Source organism: Pinus tabuliformis, chromosome 5_1, assembly GCF_031772625.1.
Source record: "Pinus tabuliformis cultivar Carrire ecotype Pingquan chromosome 5_1, CPIR1, whole genome shotgun sequence".
In the NCBI taxonomy this organism is placed as follows: Eukaryota; Viridiplantae; Streptophyta; class Pinopsida; order Pinales; family Pinaceae; genus Pinus; species Pinus tabuliformis.
Window position 1 is genome coordinate 921,920,364 of NC_142305.1, and position 18,098 is coordinate 921,938,461.

An 18,098-nucleotide genomic window follows, 5' to 3' on the forward strand; every position below is an offset into this window, starting at 1 on the left:
TGAAGTTCAGTTTGCTTGTGTTGATTCCTAACAAAGTATGATTCTAGCTCAGTTAATTTGAGTTAAGGCATGAAGTTCAATTATATAGTGATTCCTAAATGTTAGGAGCCTAGGCTGAGTTAATTTTAGTTGTAATCAGTTAAACTAATTTTAGCCGTTAATAAAACTAGTTGCTGGTCAGTTAAGTAGTGGGACATCAATATAACTCAAAGATCATCTAGTTAAATGATCAATCAGCTAATAATTAGCTCATGCATGCAAAGAATACGAGTTTCCCAGTTGTGGTGGAATTTCAAAGGCAGTTAACCAATAGTTATAAACTAGTTGAGTGTACAAGTGTTGCATGAGGTCACGTGATCAACCTTGAGGAATTGCACAAAAATTTTGGAGGAAATTCCTAATTAATAGGGGCCTAGTTCCTCAGGAATTGTGCAAGAAAATAGGGGCTCAAGCAGAGGCAGAAAATGACTATGTCCGGGTTAGAGCTTCTCAATGAGCAAAGAAATAGGTTATTCACTTGCAGGTTGTGCTCAATTGAGCAAAGCAATTATAACACATCTCTATTCATCAGATTAATGCAAGAAGGGACTGGGGCTTTTAGCATATTACTTTCCCTAGGAAAAATATTATGTGCATCTATGTTATTTCTTATTGCATGTTTGAAATGTTTGTTCTAGGTTTTGAATTACTTTCCGTAGAGCAATAGAGCAGGTTTGTTTCTTGTGATTTTGAATAAAATTTCATGAGAAATTCAAAATATACACCATAATTTCTACATGGTATCAGAGAAGGATTCACATCAGAGATGGAAATTCAAATTTGTTTCTCAGAGGTTCGAATTTGAAGATTAGTGTACATGATTTCTTTGGAGCTGTGAAGATGGCTTTCAATGGACTAAGGCTAGAGTATGCCTGGGAAGGAACCTCAAATTTTGTTGCATGGAAGGACCACATGGAGGCAATATTGAATGAAAATGGATTGCTTGAATATGTCAAGACAAATATTCCAAGACCACCAATAACTCATGTCCAGGACCTTGCACAATGGAAGAAAGATGCAGCCAAGGTGAGGAGAATAATCTTGGAGGGAGTGCAAGATCATATTGTCTCGAATATTCATGGAAAAGAAACTTTATTCATGATGTGGAAAGCATTGACATAATTTTTCGAGAATAATAGTGACCACTAAAAATGCAAAGTTGTTTCTTAGAGGTTCGAATTTGAATATTAGTCTACATGATTTCCTCAGAGCTATGAAGATGGCTTTAGATGGACTAAGGCTAGAGTATGCCTAGGAAGGCACCTCAAATTTTGTTGCATGGAAGGACCACATGGAGGAAGCATTGGATGAAAACGGATTGCTTGAATATGTAGAGACAAATATTCCAAAACCACCAATAACTGATGTTCGGGACCTTGCACAGTGGAAGAAAGATGTCGCCAAGGAGAGGAGAATAACATTGGAGGGAGTACGGGATCATATTGTCTCGAATATCCATGGAAAAGAAAATTTGTTTGCGATGTGGAAAGCATTGACATATTTGTTTGAGAATATTAGTGACCACAGGAAGCTGACACTCAAGGATAAACTTTGAAGTATAAAGATGCAAAAGAATGACACTATACCATAGCATCTGAGTAGGTTCACACAATGTCGTGATGAACTGGGTGGGGTTGTGTTACTATCCCTGAAGATGACTTGGTAAGACTATCCCTTATGGGCCTTTCCAAGAGCTAGCATAACTATAAATATTTGGTGAACGGGAGGGAGAAACTACTGAATTGGGAGTGCTTATGATATAATTTGCTACATGAGGAAATAAGGTGGAATACTAGAGATGGAATCTCATCCAAAGAAGAGGAAGATGAATTTTCTCCAGTCAGCAAAGGAATGAAAACCAAAGGAAATATGTCCCAAGGTGAGGCTGAATCCAATCAAGAGGGCAAGAAGAAAGACTTGTCCAAAATTAAATGCTTCAATTGTCATGAATTCAAGCACTATGCTTCTAAGTGTCCACACAAAAAGTCTAGCAAGAAGGAGTCTGTAGTAGCAGCAGTAGGTGAAGCTTTAGCTTCACAGTTTGAGATAGATTTCACCTTATCACATGCATGACCAACATTGTTATGGGGAGTCTGTGGTACTTAGATTCAGCTCTATGATGGGGAGTGTGTGGTACTTGGATTCGGGTGCCTCATTCCAAATGACTCGGTGTAGAGAGTTTTTCAGTGACCTAGAGGAGAAAGATCTCCAGATGAATAATGAGTTTGGAGATGAAGGAAGGTACAACATGACCGGGATCAGTACAATCACCTTTCAGAGGGAGTGAGGATCCCCTCTTAGACTGAATGATGTCATGTTCGTTCTAGGCCTAAAGAAAAATCTCATATATGTTGCAGTTTTGGAAGACTATGGTTATGATGTGATCTTCAACAAAGGAAAGGAATTCCTGAGACACATATCCATGGGACAGGTGAAGTAGATCAGGGTTCGAGTCAAGAACCTGTATGCACTTGAGGTAGAATATGCATGCACAACCTTGAGGAGTAAGGCAGAGACTAGAGATATGGTGGTTGAGAGGGAGCATGTTAGACCTCTCAACATGCAACCTCAGAAGGAGCCTCAGAAAGTTGTGGAGAAGCCCAAATGGAGAGGCAAAGAGGAGGAAGTGTGGAGACATCCACTAAAGAAAATACCTCCAGTAAGGGGGCAGTTTGAGCCAACTAGGTAGAGGGAGCACATACAACTATACCTCCAAGCGTGAGGTGGAGTGATGTAGATCCTTAGTCCAAGAGTTGTAGAATTTTGGGTAGGGTTCATTGAGGCATTCTCCTCATGGATCATTACCTTTCTATTGGGGCCCATAGTATTCAGTAGAAGGAGGATCAATGTCAGTCAGATATTGAGGAGTGTAGAGGAGTGTTGACAACAAAGTAAGAGTCTTAGTACAGAGTCAACAACAACAAAATTTTCTCGGTAGACAGTTGCAAACATAGTTGATTCAGTTTGTTTTTTTTTTCATGCTTCTTAGTTGCAGATGTTGTAGTAGAAACAAAAATAATGAGAGTTTTTGCATGTAGTACATTCCACAGGTGCAAGATAGGGGCGGTTGATAATCCAGGGATCATTGAAAATACAGTGATAAAGTCTCAATTTTTATTTTTCCTTTTAATCAAATTAAGGAAATTCGAAATTCCACATCAGCAGACAACTTGGAGGAGTTAACTAAGGTGACATGGCTCTTTTCACTCAATTAAGAACACTCAATTTGAGTTAATGAGTTGAAGTTTAGTTTTCTTATGTTGATTCCTAAAAAAAAAGGAGTATAATTCAATTAATTCAATTAATTCAAGTTAAGGGCATGAATTTTAGTTGTATGTAGTGATTCCTAAATTATAGGAGCCTAGGTTGATTTAATTTCAGTTGTAATCAGTTAAACTAGTTCTAACTATTAATATAACTAGTTGGTGGTCAGTTAAGTAGTGGGACATCAGTTTAACTCAGAGATCATCTAGTTAACTAATCAATCAACTTTTAATTAGCTCATGCATGCAAAGAATATAGGTTGCCCACTTATGGTGGAGTTTCCAAGGCAATAAACAAACAACTGTAAACTAGTTGAGTGTACATGTGTTGCATGAGGTCAGGTGATCAACCCTGAGGAATTGTACAAGAAGTTTGGAGGAAATTCATAATTAATAGGGGTTTATTTCCTCAGGAATTTCACAAGTGAATAGGGGCTCAAGCAGAGGCAGAAATTGACCAAGTCTCGGTCAAATCTTTTCAGTGAGTAGAGACATAGGTTATTCACTTGCAGGTTATGCTCAGTTGAGAAAAACAATTGTAATACATATCTATTCATCAGATTAATACAAGAAAACATTTGGGTTTTCAGTAAATTTCTTTCCCTAGGAAAAATACTGTGTGCGTGTGTGTTATTTCTTATTGCATGTCTGATTTTTTTTTTTCTAGATTGTGAATTGCTTTCCCTAGAGCAATAGATTAGGTTTGTGTCTTGTGATTTTGATTAAAATTTCATGAGTAGGTGAAAATATACATCATAATTTCTACAATCAAAAAGTACAAAATTCATCACCAAGTCACTTCACCTTACTGCCCACAAGCGAATGGGCAAGTGGAAAGTACCAATAAGTTGCTTGAAGCTATTCTCACAAAGACTGTGAAAAGCCACTAAAGAGACTAGGTTGAGAGACTTCCTAAGATATTATGGGCTTATATAACTACTTGGAGGAATACTACAGGATTCTCTCCTTATAAGTTGGTATTTGGTAATCTGAGTCCTATCTTTCCTATTGAGTTTGGAATCAAGACACTCAAAATTGCTTTGGAGGTGGATTTAGATTTAACTACAGCTTATAAACACTGACTGGAACAAGTGAATGAACTAGATGAGAAACACTTGGTTGTTGTCATGGGGGCTTCACTTGGGGAGAAATACCATACCACGTGGGTTCATATTGGGGGATATTTATTGAGGAAAAAATGACACAATATATTGAGCATATAATAGGGGGTAAGGGTTTCTAATGTTGGGAGGTATAAAAGATGGAGTTTAAAATTAATCAAAAAATATAAAGGGGTTAAAAAAATGTTAATAAAAGAATGGAAACCTACAATATCTAATGAAAGTAGGTTTTTTAAATTGGGAAGGTGTATTGGGTTTGTATTGGTAGGGGGTTAAATAATGTGATTTTTATAGGTATTTTCCAATATGTATTCAAATTAAGGGTATTGTTTAGTATGCCACGAACACACGTGCTATGTTAGAGGTTCATTGAGTGAAGCCCTCATGACTGTTGTACAACAAACATATATCATCCAACAATAGCATGACAAGTGGCATGATAGATTATTAAGAAGAAGTTTTTTTAGAAGAGTGATTGGGCTATGCTGTATGACTCCAGATTCAAATATTTTAGAGGGAAGTTCTACATAAGGTGGCTAGGTCCTTATGAGGTAGAAGTAGTTTTTGAAAATGGGACTGTGGGATTGAAAACCATAGATGAGTCTCAAACATATTTTCTTGTTAATGGACATCATATGTGGTTGTATCACAAACCTACTTATAAGGATTCATTTGTCAACATTGTCTCAGATCCATATTCATAACATGAAGTTGTTGGGGCAAGGAATATGTTCCTGCGCTACCAACCACTTAGTTTTTTTCATTATTTCTTATAAATATTTTTTTTTTTTAAAAGGGAAAAAAAAAGAGAAAATAAAAATATCTAATGGTGAAAACCCCTTTGGGGTGCCACTGGATGACTATGGTGACTGAAAACCATCTTGTTGGTAGTCAACACATCCCTTTTCCTCTTTTGTAGCAACATCCTAATATTTATTCTATTTGTAAATGTTTCATTATTTAAATCTTTTGGTGTTACAGACTGAGCGATCATAAGTTGCTACATTTATCATAGGCTTGCATGCAACAACTCTAATTATTATACTTCTCCAAATCTTTGATGATATAGTTGTGCATATCTTCAAGTTATCTCTACAACTTCATATAGTTTTGCTGATATAGATTGATGGCATCTTCATTTGTTTTCCATCACAAGTTGTATACGTATTCTTTTATCTCCATACTTGTTAGCTATAATTTCATGTTAGTGCACTTGATTCTTTGACACATAAGTTTTTCTCTCACCACATCATTCTAATGAAGGATTTTACCAATAGACATGTGCCATGAATGGAATGTTGTACAACATTGATCAGGTCATCACACTTTTACAATGTCCACGTCAACATTATGGTAAGTCAACAACATATATGTTTCTTGTCATTTACTCGCATTTATGGATTTAAGTATGATATGACCCCTTGTCACACAAGTCGAGAATGGCCATTATCATTAAGTTGGGTGGGAGTGGTGATCATATTTGTCATACCATACACCATATCAAATCCTAATTTAGTAATTACCCATTATACAATAATCATATCCTTACCCCACTTTAGTAATTACTGATTAGACCTTGTAATTATAGTAATAATCCACCCTTACTCCTGCCATTATTTCTAAAATTCGATGTGACTACATGGAATGATTCCCAATAACCACTGAATATGGCATAAAGCCCAAAACTATTAGAAGGGTAATCCAATTCTAGCAGACTGATACTCTCTACCTCAACAAATGTTTTGCATAACCAGAGTGTAAACATGTAACAATTTCTAAGTAGCCATGGGAGGAGTAGCAGTCTACCATGAAACTGATTCCATCTATGCTTTGTTACACCACCTAGATGCCTTAGGCATATTTCAAAATGCAGATTGGTTAACTTATTTTGAAAATACATAGGGATTTAATGAACATATTGCATTGGAATTCACACAAGCCTTGAATGAGCAGGGTTCAGTGGTCAGAGGAGTCATAATTTCTATTATAAAGGAAGTGATTGCTAGGATGATGGGTTTTCCTTAGACATGAACGTGTTGGTTTTGTAGGAAATTGGAAATCCCAAAAACTAAAGCTACATTTTTACAGTAAGGTGAGGAGGTAAGGTATAAGGAAAGATGAATTTATAGAACATCCCTTCCTCATCCTTGGGACGATGTAGCTTACTTCATTAAAAAATGTATCACTTGTGAGGGGTGTTTTGGGGATGTATTTCATTGCGATTTTTAGATGCTAGCTCATTTGTGTAATTGACAGTTAATTAGCATTCCCTACTACATGTTAAAATCATTACAACATATAACATAAGCTATGCAAGTGGAAAAATGTCCTACAATTTTCTTAACTAACCATGTGCTGATCAAACTGATCATAAGTCACACGTTGCATCAACATGGAACCACATGGTTGCGTGCACCAACTCTTGAGGATGAAGAATTTGAAACTGAAGAATAAGAGGAAAAGAGTGAAATTGAAGCATAAGAGAAAATTGCTAAAACGACATTGGAAAATAATGAAGTAGCATTAGAAAGTGCTAAGGCAGTGCCAAAAGTAAGGACAATTCTACCTCCTAGGCCTCGTTGGAGTGGTCTTTAAATCAACTAGTATATGAAGAAGGCTCACACTTAAGGACCAGTGGATATATCTAGTGGACAATAGAAAAGTGGTGAGTATGGATGCCCTATTGATGAATAAGCACCTGAAATAGAGGCACCTAAGATAGAGGTGGATGATAAAAACATATCTAAAGAAGTCCCTGAGAGAGAAACACTCTGCAAACAATGATAAAGAAGAGGTGATTAAGAAAAACATTGGGGGGGGGGGGGGAATATTAAGAAGAGAGTGTGAGTGACTTCTGCACCATCAACTATCTCAATGCCAAAGGTCCATGCTACTACAACAAAATAAAAAGAATCCAAGAAACTAGAGGGAAAACCAAGTGAGGGAAAGCAGGAAGAACCCACATCGGAACAAGAAAGAATTCCTTCAGTGGGTGAGTCTGAAACTAATCCTCTTGTTCTACAAGTTAATGAATTGAAAAAGGAAAATGAAAGTTTGAGGAAGAAATTTGCCATGCTTAAAGAAAAAATTCAATTTAGGAAAAATACAGGATTGGAAACCCTAGCAGAGGTGGTAGGAATGGTGTCACCTACTGATGCGCTTGAAAAAAATTTCACGATTTGTAGACAAATACTTAAGGAGGTAGATTGTGAGGAGCCGACCACTATTTCAGTTGAAATTCAAGTGGAAGAATAAGATGAGGAGTTCTAATATGCTACTCCACAAGAACCTACTCACGATGCTACTATTACACAAGAGCTAGTAGCTAAAGCAAAGTAGGATGGAGAAAATTAGTTTTCTACTCTATAAGAACTTGTCAACGATGTTGCTGCTCCACAAGAACCAACAATTGAAACAAAGCATAATGAAATAAAATAAATTTCTACTCCGCAAGAACCTCTCAATGATGTTGCTACTCCATAAGAACTAATAGCTAAGATTGTGCAATAGAAGGAGGAAGGAAATGAAGAAACATTACAGGACATTGTTGAAACTTCCTTTGTGACAACAATAGATACAACTCAACTAGAATATGAAGAGTCATTGAAATCAACATTTATGCTAGAAAGATTAGATAAATGGAGGAGATTAGAAATATCATTGAAAATAAAATTTATCCCTTTGAGGAGACATAAGGAGATTGTTGATAATATCAAGATAAATTGGGCTGAGGATGTTTTGGTCCAGGACTTCTTAAATATTAAGGAATAAAGGAGACAAGAAATACTAAGGGTGGGAGAATTACAAAAAGAATGAAACCGTTACAACAAGAAAAGAGGCAAATGTATGAGCTTGCACAGAATACATTGGGTTGTAGGGATCCTTCTCCTTTGTACCCCTTGTATCTACAAGAAAAACGTTTCCTTTTTCAATTAACAACAGTTAAGGAACAATGGCCATATATAATAAGAGAAAACTAAGCCCTTTGGAAACTTTCCAGAAGGCCAATTTTTCTGAGTAATATTTTCTTTGTGAGTTGTATCTACATGATGTTTCTTGTTTTGGGGTAGTTAATTTTAACATCACATTGTTGGATATGTTCAACTAAGAGATGTTACATCATTCATGCAAAATCAAGTTAGTTGGAAGGCTGCCCATGATACTTTAACAACAAATGGGAGAGCTGTGAAACTACTTATTCGAAATGAGCCAGAGCTTGCTCAAACTGTGTTTGTGGCGTATAATATAATGTGGAAACATACAAGCACTAAAAATACATTGATGGAAACCAAGAAAAATGTTTTGGAATGTTTCCTTAAGAGTGTCAGGGGTTGATACATAATGGATTAGAAGGAAGTAAGCTGATATGGGAAGCTTGCAGGGAGGAATTGAGGAATGGGGACCCCTTTTCTTTTCGAAACATCACACATACACTTTCCAGAGTACGTCAATATGTCGAATGCATCAAGAGAAGTGGACCTAATTGGTATGGGCTTATATTTAGATTCTCACTTATATGGAATCTTGTCTACAAATATCAATATCCATATGAGGTAAATGATAGATTGTGGGAAATGGAGTTAGTTATTTCTCGAGGGTATATATATCTTTGTGAACATATATTAGGGGCTTATGATATTGTTAGCTACCTATACCAATAGGTTTCATTTTTCATGATTGGCAGGGAAAGTGCCAATATGATCTACTTTGGTGATGCAAAGATCTCATATTTGTGTGGAAAACACCTATCTGCAGTTGGTTGATGTTGTCCTACTTCTGAATGGGTGATCCAACAGTCTAAGCTGGGTCATGCCATGTTTCAATTGTTTGTTGTAGATTAGAGAAAGAAATCTGTCCAAACTGTTCAATCTTGGCAGATAAAGTAGTTAGGTAGAGAATGAAGGTTCCCAACTGTTTAATCTGGGGCCTTGGAAGCAATAAGGCTAGCCTTAGATAGAAAATCAAAGGGAAAAGGAGAAAGGAAAAGAAAAGGCACATGAGGGTTTGCAAGTCTAAGTGCACCCTCCTTGAAGTAACAAAAAATGCTAGGCAATAGAATGGGTAGGTAGATGGGGTTGCAGAAGCATGATTTATGACATTTCACTGGCCTAAGCAAAGGAAAAACATGGTGTCAGTGCAGATCTTCCTATTCAGCAGTGTTGTAGCAGCAAGATGATGCATGTCTAACTTCCCAATCATCCCCCATCACATTCCTTGCTAACATCCCAATACCACCTTTGTTCATGAGAGAAAACAAAATCATTGAATGATTCTTGTTGCATAAAAGAGCCACATTTCCTGTGTAAAATTCTTTTCATTTTGATCTACTCTCCTAACCAAGTTTGTTCCCTAACAACTTAGTCTTTTCTTCCTCCTATTCCTATTCCCCTCCAATACTAACTACTAACTCTATCTATGCTTAAATTCCCTATGTTCCCCTTTCCCTATTACTATAACACTAAGGTGTATAAAACCCCAAAAAATATGTATATTCCCTCCCCTTTGGCATTATAGCCCTATGTTCAAAATGTGGATAACCATGCAGAATCTAAGTCTGGTTCAAGATTTGTTGTTTAAAGTCAGGGATTAAACTAACCCCTGGTTGGTTTGATAACCTAAGCCCTACCCTTTTTTCCCTTTAAAACCCACTATTATGTCTAACCCGCGCTATTTGCAAAAAACACCAATAAACCCACTTTTATCCCTTAACCCAAAGTTTTGATTAAAGCGCATTGAAAACAAAAAACATTGGAAAAAACCCATATTTTCTTTGGTTTCCAAAGTCCCGCCCGGGCGCACATTTCAAGAAATATAATTGTTTATTCCCCGCCTCGCTGCCGTATCGTCCTTTCATATTTATAACCCGTCGACCGTCGGATCTGGGCTTTCCCATCCGACGGCCCATATCAATATCGGGCCGCCCCCGATGTCCGGACATTACCTCCCGAAAAGTGTCAGAGGGTGACGTCAGGCCAGTGCCACGCGTCGCTCCCAAATCGTATCGGGAGGCCGCCTGCCAATACCGCCCCCGTACCATAAGCGGTCCGATGGAACCGCTTACCGCCCTCTATATATCGCCTGCCCACGTCACACCTACGTCACACCCACGTCACGCCAAGTTGGCCCCGCATCTGTGCCCGGCTCGCCATCGCTCCGACCTGTCCGCCACCTCACCAGTCCCCATGGACCACTCACAGGCCGCCACGTCACCCTTCTGTACCTGACCCCACCCGATGACGTCATGCTGACGTCATCCAAAAAAGCGCCAATAGCCCAAAATGTCCATATTTTCACCAAAATTCGCGTTTTTTATCACTTTTGCCAAAAGAACTATTTCTGCTCTCTGCATGCAAATTACGACCATTCCGCCGCCAACCTGCAGAAATCGACTTAAAGACCGTGGGCACCCTCAATCTACCTGCACTTGCCACCATTGCCAAAGTTCACCAGGTATTTATCCAAGTTTCCCCTTTGCGCCTGATTTTTTGTATAAATTCACCAAAACAAGTGAGAAAAGAGAGAGAAATCACTGTAATTACCAGAAAATCCCTGGTGACCACCATTTATCTTCAGTTATAAGGTCGAAATTCAGCTACAGAAGTCCACATTGAGCCAAGTTTCCATACATTTACAGTCAGTTTGCGCATTCGTGAACTTAAAGCCTCTACTGCACTAATTCACTGGGAAAACAGCTTTGTTAGTCACAGCATTTGCTCATTAGACTTTCTTGAGAGCATTTCAATTTGTTCTCACCATAATTCACCTGCTTCCCCTGCAAATTGCCTTACTTCTGCAAAAAATACCGCTCTGTGTTGCTCTGCCCAGTGAAACAAGTTCTAGTACAATTCAGAGTACTAATTAACCATGGAAACACCAGTAGCACTAAACATTCCACCCTTGAATGCCCCACACAGAGAGCTAGAATGGCAGGCCCTGGGTGATAGAGATTACCAGATGACAGAAACACTCTCAATGCACACCAAATATAATATTCATGTACTCAATGAGCTGAAGGCCAAGCACCTCAATGGAACTGATATTCTAGGGATTTGGGACTCCAATTTGCCCATTTATAACCTCCCTCAAGTCAATGTCCTTCCAGATTTAATTCACAGATGCAGTGCCAACTATGACCCATGTCAAAGAGCAGTCCTCAATACCTCAGGTTCAGTTTTGTTCCATGTCACCCCTGAGGCTATAAATCAGATGCTGAACTTTCACTCTACAAAGCCATTGACTCCTCTTTCCATGATGGACTTGCTAAAGAAAGGAGGCAAGCTGTCTAGTGCCCAAATCTTAAAGATTAATCAGCTATTCATTGAATCAGGCTCTCAAACTGTGAGGACCCCTCCTATAGGAAATGTCTATTTTAATGAGTTGGGCAGGTTGCTTGTGGATTTGATCAGTTATGTCCTGGGTTACAGATCAGCAGAGGATGCTGATGAAACCATTCTGGCAATGATGTCTATCTTCTCCCCTGGAATGCCTCCTTCTGTGCACTATGATTATGCTGCATACATTGCCAATAAGATTCATGAACAATTGATGAATCTAGAAAGGGAAAAGGTGTTTAGATACACTTCATACATCTATCACTTGTTCCTATTTTATCAACCTGATGGCTTCCCTATTCCTCTCAAGAAGTTTGATGCTCAGGGAAACCCAAGGTCTGTGGTATTTTGGACTTCAGTCTTTCACCACACATCTTATTCACCATACAGCTACTGTGAGTTCATAGACCTCTTTATCCATCCAGCTATGTCCTTGCTATTGGGTACCCCTCCTCCAAGATTGACAGATGAGATGCAAAGGATTCTCCAGCTCTCAAAGGCCTACAGCATTGGGGATTGGTACTTTTACCAAAACCATACAGTGATCAGAATATATGGCTGTGAATTGGCCCCATATAGGCTGCCAAGATATGTCCCTATGAGACTCTTTGCCTTAGAATATTTCAGGCAATTTGGAAATGCAGACATGGTCCATTTCCACAGCAAAAACAAGAAGGTACAGCTCAAAATCAGAAACCAGCTAGGCCCATTTCTTTATAACAAAAGAGAAGAAGGATGGAAAGAAGCAGATAAGATCCTAGAGGGCCTCCAATTGCAAACCAGTTTCCTCTGGTCACCCTATGACCCCAATCATTTCATTAGTCTTAGAAGGGTCAAGTTTAAACTGGCTAGCTATGATCATGTCAGGCTGCCCCACATTGAGAAATATGCCAATTTGTTAAGATGGAAAGAGGGCACGTTAGAGGAAGCAAGTCCTAGAGAGGAAATACTACAAAGAGAAGCAAAGAAACTTGAGAAAGAAGCTAACTTGGAAACTTGTGGGCATGTTTCCTCTTCTTATCAAAGGCAACTTGGAGCAGCTGCCTCATCCTCAACAGCCCACCAGCAAGCAGCTAAAACTACTCCTTAGGTAGCCAGCAAGGGTAAAGAAAAGGAGATGGAGCAGGAACAGCCACCCCCTACAGCAGAACAGCAAAAAGAGCAGCCAAAGCAGCAAGAAGAAACAGCTGAGGCCCCAATATCTAAAGAGCAGCAGGCTCAAGAGAGTGTGCCTCCTAGGCAAGAAACAGTAGTGGAGGCCTCGGTCCTCCAAACTCCACTGAATGAAGAAAGAAGCAGGAAGAGGGATAGAGAACAGGAAACTCCCCTCACCACATCCACAAATCAAGGGGAGAAAAGGCAGAGATTAAATCCCCTCTCTGAAGAGGAGATGCCTATTGGCAATCCTTGGGTATGGGCCCTCCTAGCATGGAGGCATCTGCCAGTTCCTTTCAGCAGGAACAAGAAAGAACCCTTGGAGGAGAGGTCAGCTCCTCCAGCCAGCAAAGGAGAGCTGAGTCAGGTATAAAGCAACAATTTATTGATATCAAGAAGAGAAATGAGCCAGTCAGGCTCCAACTCTATAATCACTTGCTTAAAATGGCCCCAACAAACCAGCAGAGGCTTATGTCAGCATATGACATAACAGAGGGGAAAATAACCATGAGTCATTTCATGCCTACCATGTTGCAGCCACAGTTAGCTGCAGATTATATAAGGACCAACCTTGAGGTTCTTGCAAAAGACATCCACCCTATGGACCAAATAGAGCTTCATAAGCAAACGGGTGAGATGGTCTATTCAACACTTGCAGACAAGACCTTCCTGGCACATAAGTTGCAAAACAGTCTGCACAATACAACAGCCCAACTTGAGTTGGAGAAGGCATCCTCTCAGGCCAAAGACAACAGGATCAGGTCTTTGGAAGACATAATTATAGAGCTTGGGCATGACCCAAAGGATCCCAGAGCTTTACAGGCGCTGCTAAAAGAAAGAGATGCAGATATAGAAGCTTTGAGGAACATGGTGAAAATTCCAGCAACCCTTCACCCTCAAACAAAAGAGGTTGCTCAACAGAGGAAGGACCAGGATGTAGCAGCCATGCTGCTAACACTACACAAACAGCTGGTCCAAATAGAAGGCAAATTAGTAGAAACAGAGGCTGCATTGCAGGCAACCCTACAACAGAGAGAAGGAGGCCAAACATCTCAGCCCCCTCAGCCAGTGATCAACCTTGAGGAGCCCCCTCAAATCATCACTCCTCCCACAGGACAAACAGCTGAAACAACTCCATCAACATCAGCACCAGTGACAACATCAGAACAGGCTCAAAGCCTTGATATGCAGAAAATGATGAAGGAAATTCAAGTCCTAGAGGCCCAGATGGCAGAGTTGAATGAAGCCAAGGAGAAGTTGGCCACACTTAATGACAAATATGACAAATCAAAGCAAATTGTGGCTGAGAAAACCAGGAAAGTAAAAGCTCTTGAGAAGAGGATAAAAGAGCTAGAGAAAGAGCTCTCCCTTGAGAAAGTGGTAGCTGAGATCAAGAAAGTTTTATGGGCCAATATTGGCCAATCAATAACAGATCAATGGCAGTACATAGAGACCATTCATGAGCACATGGAGCTCATAGGCAGGGCACACAAGGAAAGCCAAAGAGCAAGGGCATCTCTAGGCACTATGCCTGAGATAGCCATTAGGATGATCAATGTTCTCAATAACCACACAGGTCCTCAGCTGGCAGCAATAGGAATCACCAATAGAACTGACACCATCTTGCTGATAAAGAGGGTCCTCACATTGAGAAATCTGGTGCAGACATTGGATAGAAGGTGCCAGGAGATGCAAACAGAGGTAAACAAATTCACTGATAAATTCACAGCATTGCACAGTCGAGGCCTTCCCAGCTTACTGAACAGCGCAGGAAGGCTACTATCCCATGAGAACTATGCAAAAAGGGTAAATACATTTGCCACCAATCAGATCACTGCAGGATCAAGTATCCTAGAGGAAGCAGGGCCTGCATCTGGGCAGAGCCTCTATGAGAAAGTAAAAAATTTGTTTTTTATTATGAATGAAATCAGGCATCTGTTTGAAGTGCCTCCTAATTACTTCAAATATACTGAGGCAGATGAAACATTAGGCACAATTTTGAGGCATCAGTTGCCTACACAGGAATGGTGGACCAGCATGATACAGATATTGTTGTGAGCCAACAGGTCTTCATCAAGTTTTTTCATAAAAAATATGAGTCATCATCTTCAGAAAAATTAATGCATTCAGTATGACTGGAAAAGACTAGGCTGAGCCAACTCAGCAAAGCAATTCGGCCACAAAAGCAACAGTGACAGGTACAGATGACAGGGCCGAGAAAGCTACAGCACGACAGAGCCATCAAGACATATCATTCAGAATTAATGAAGAGCGCTCAACCGACTCAGTAGCCTCCAAAAGTCAAAAGATTTCTGACAGAAGTAATGGGTATTCATTATAAATTTAAGACAGCAATAACTTCCTTATCTTCTATTCTGAAAGTTGGTGAACGCAGTTATTGAGTGAATGACTCGGCATTCAGATATTTTGTAAAACCAATTGTATATATTTCCCCTCGCATAAGCTTGCAGGGGTTGTTGATTTTCTCTTAAAAAGAGCCTATGTTGTAAATTTCAGAGTTTAATACAGGGAGCTAATGGAATTTCAAAAGTTCTGTGTTGTTTGATGCGTTGTGGTGTGTGTGCTGACTGCTACAGGATTCCTGCATATTTCATGGCACAATAAGTTTTTTTAACCTTCTTGTTATGTATTTCATTCTTTCATAATCCGTTCATGCTCTATGTTTCACAGTTTAATAGCACAGAAAAAGAATAGTTTCAGGATTTATTCATTGAATACCCTGAACTCAATCTATGCTGTTATGAATGTTTTCCTCCAGTTATAGTTATGAAAGTGTAATTCTTAATTGCTGCACCTTCAGACTACAACTTTCACAGTGACTATTGTTCAGGAATTCAAACCTGCTCCTGGGTGATATATCTCATTCTCACACCACCAGCTTAGTGGAAAACTCTTAATTGCCTTTCACTGGTTAATCATATTTCATAATCACAATTTCAAGTTTGTTTCATGATATATCTAAATGGTCCTGCAGTTTAAACAATCCCACTCAACATTTCAAACAACCTATAACCACAGACTCCATTGCCCAATGGACTGAAACTGTCTGAAGATCTGATCTTAGCTACTGGAAGACATCATTCAACCAAAATTTTAAACCAAACCCTCACCTCATAACTAGCCTAAGATCCTCAAGAACAAAGTTAAAACTAAAAGAGAGAGCCCTCTCTGATTACAGGTTGGCTAGAACCTGTAATCCAAAGCTTGGTTAGTGGTTACCCCGGTCGTATTCCCTCAGGAGTCAAAGGGAACAACCTAGGTGTTAACATAAATGGCGACTCCGCTGGGGACTGAATGAACTTTATAACCCCCTGTCTGATTCTTAATACTGTAGATAAAGCCTGAGTGACAGCCAAACAGCCTTAGAAACTGCCTTTGCTTTGCATTTGCAGGAGTACATAAAAGCTGCCTCAGTCAATCTTTATTCAGTCTTAAGTTCCATACAGATGTGCTATGCCTGATCAGTCCTTGTCAAATATCACTATCTCCGAGAAAATTCTCCTAAAGAAAATCACAGAAACTGGCTCCTAAGAAGAAAACCCGCTACACTAGGTCAAACCCAGACCCTGATCCATCACCTGAATTTCAAAATCCAAACTTGATTTCAAGAATCCTCAAGAGACACAAATCAGAAGGGACTCTATCAGATTCAAGTTCTGAAGCAGGTCTTCAAACTAACATTCCAACCCCTGCTAAGGTTTCTCTACCTCCTCATACCACTGTCCCACGACCTCCTAGTCCTTCATCCACTTCACAAGGTATCATTTCAGCCACTCCATCAACTACACAAACCCCTCTCATCCCCTTTCCTCCACTTGTCCCATTCATTCCTGTTATCCCTATTGTCCCACCAAACATGGCTAATAGATATGCTCCACTGCAGTTACCTGCCAATCCAGGTCCTATGCCCCAAGAGTACCAAAGCAAGATTTCATATTTTGATGGTACTGGCTCTTACCCAGCCCTTCAACATACCAAGAAAATGCAGGACTACTTTGAAAATTATGAGATAGATGATGATGGGGTTAGAATGAAAATCTTTGTGCAAAGCCTAACAGGAGATGTAAGATCATGGTTTAGGTCACTCCCAGTAAACTCCATAGTTGACCCTGAAGCCCTGTATCAAACCTTTATCAACAGATGGGAGAAGAAAAAGGATCCGCTTCACATATTATCTGAATACAATACTATCAAAAGAGGTCCCCAAGAAACTGTCTTGGACTATTGTGCTCGGTTTAACAATATCTACAATGCTATTCCCCAAAATCTCAGACCCCCACCTGACCTAGCTCTATACACCTTTCCTGATGGGTTTGATTCAGATATGGCATACCAATTAAGAGAAAGAGCTCCCCGAACTTTAGCTGAAATGCAAGACATAGCAGTGAGTGTAGAAGCAAACCTGATAGCTAGGAGAAATAGGACCAGAACTGAAAGAAAGACTACCTTCAAAGAAGAGCCCTCAGGCTGGGATCAGAAGTTAGATGCAATAATCACTGGTATGCATAGGTTAGGTGACAGAGTAGAATCAGTTGAGAGGAAGTCATCATGGGAAGCACCACAGAATAATCCAATCAGGAATCCCAATTTTAGAAGAAATCAAAATCCCAATGTTGGCAAGCCCAGCCCTGAACCAGAGATAAGGCCTCCTTTCCAAGAAAACTATGCTGAAACATCTACCTCTAATGAGCAGATAGATGATACCCACATCAATTTGATGGGCCTGAACGAGGATCAGCAAGTTTTTCTGAGTCAAGAAGATCATGAAGAAGAAGACATAAGCCAGTTCCAAACTAAATCAGGTGAATCATTTGATTTCAAACAAGGCTATGACACAGCTGTGTTTGAAGTTCATAAACAATACAAACTAAGAAGCAGAACTGTAAATGTGCCACAGCCTGAGAAAACAAAGGATAGCCTACAGCCTAGGAAAGCTATTGTCACTGAGCCTACTAACAAAACTGATTCAATTACAAATGAAGTAATAGTTGAAGAGGTAACAGAACCATTTCCCTCAAATCAACAACCAAGGGCTACACCTCCTTTACAACACAATCCAAGCAGCACTTTCCAAAAGATGAGCAAAAAGGACAAGCCTCAAGATCAAAATGAGAATCAAGAAGAAAAATCTAAGAATTCAATTGAGAGAGAAAGGGTTGTTAACCAGA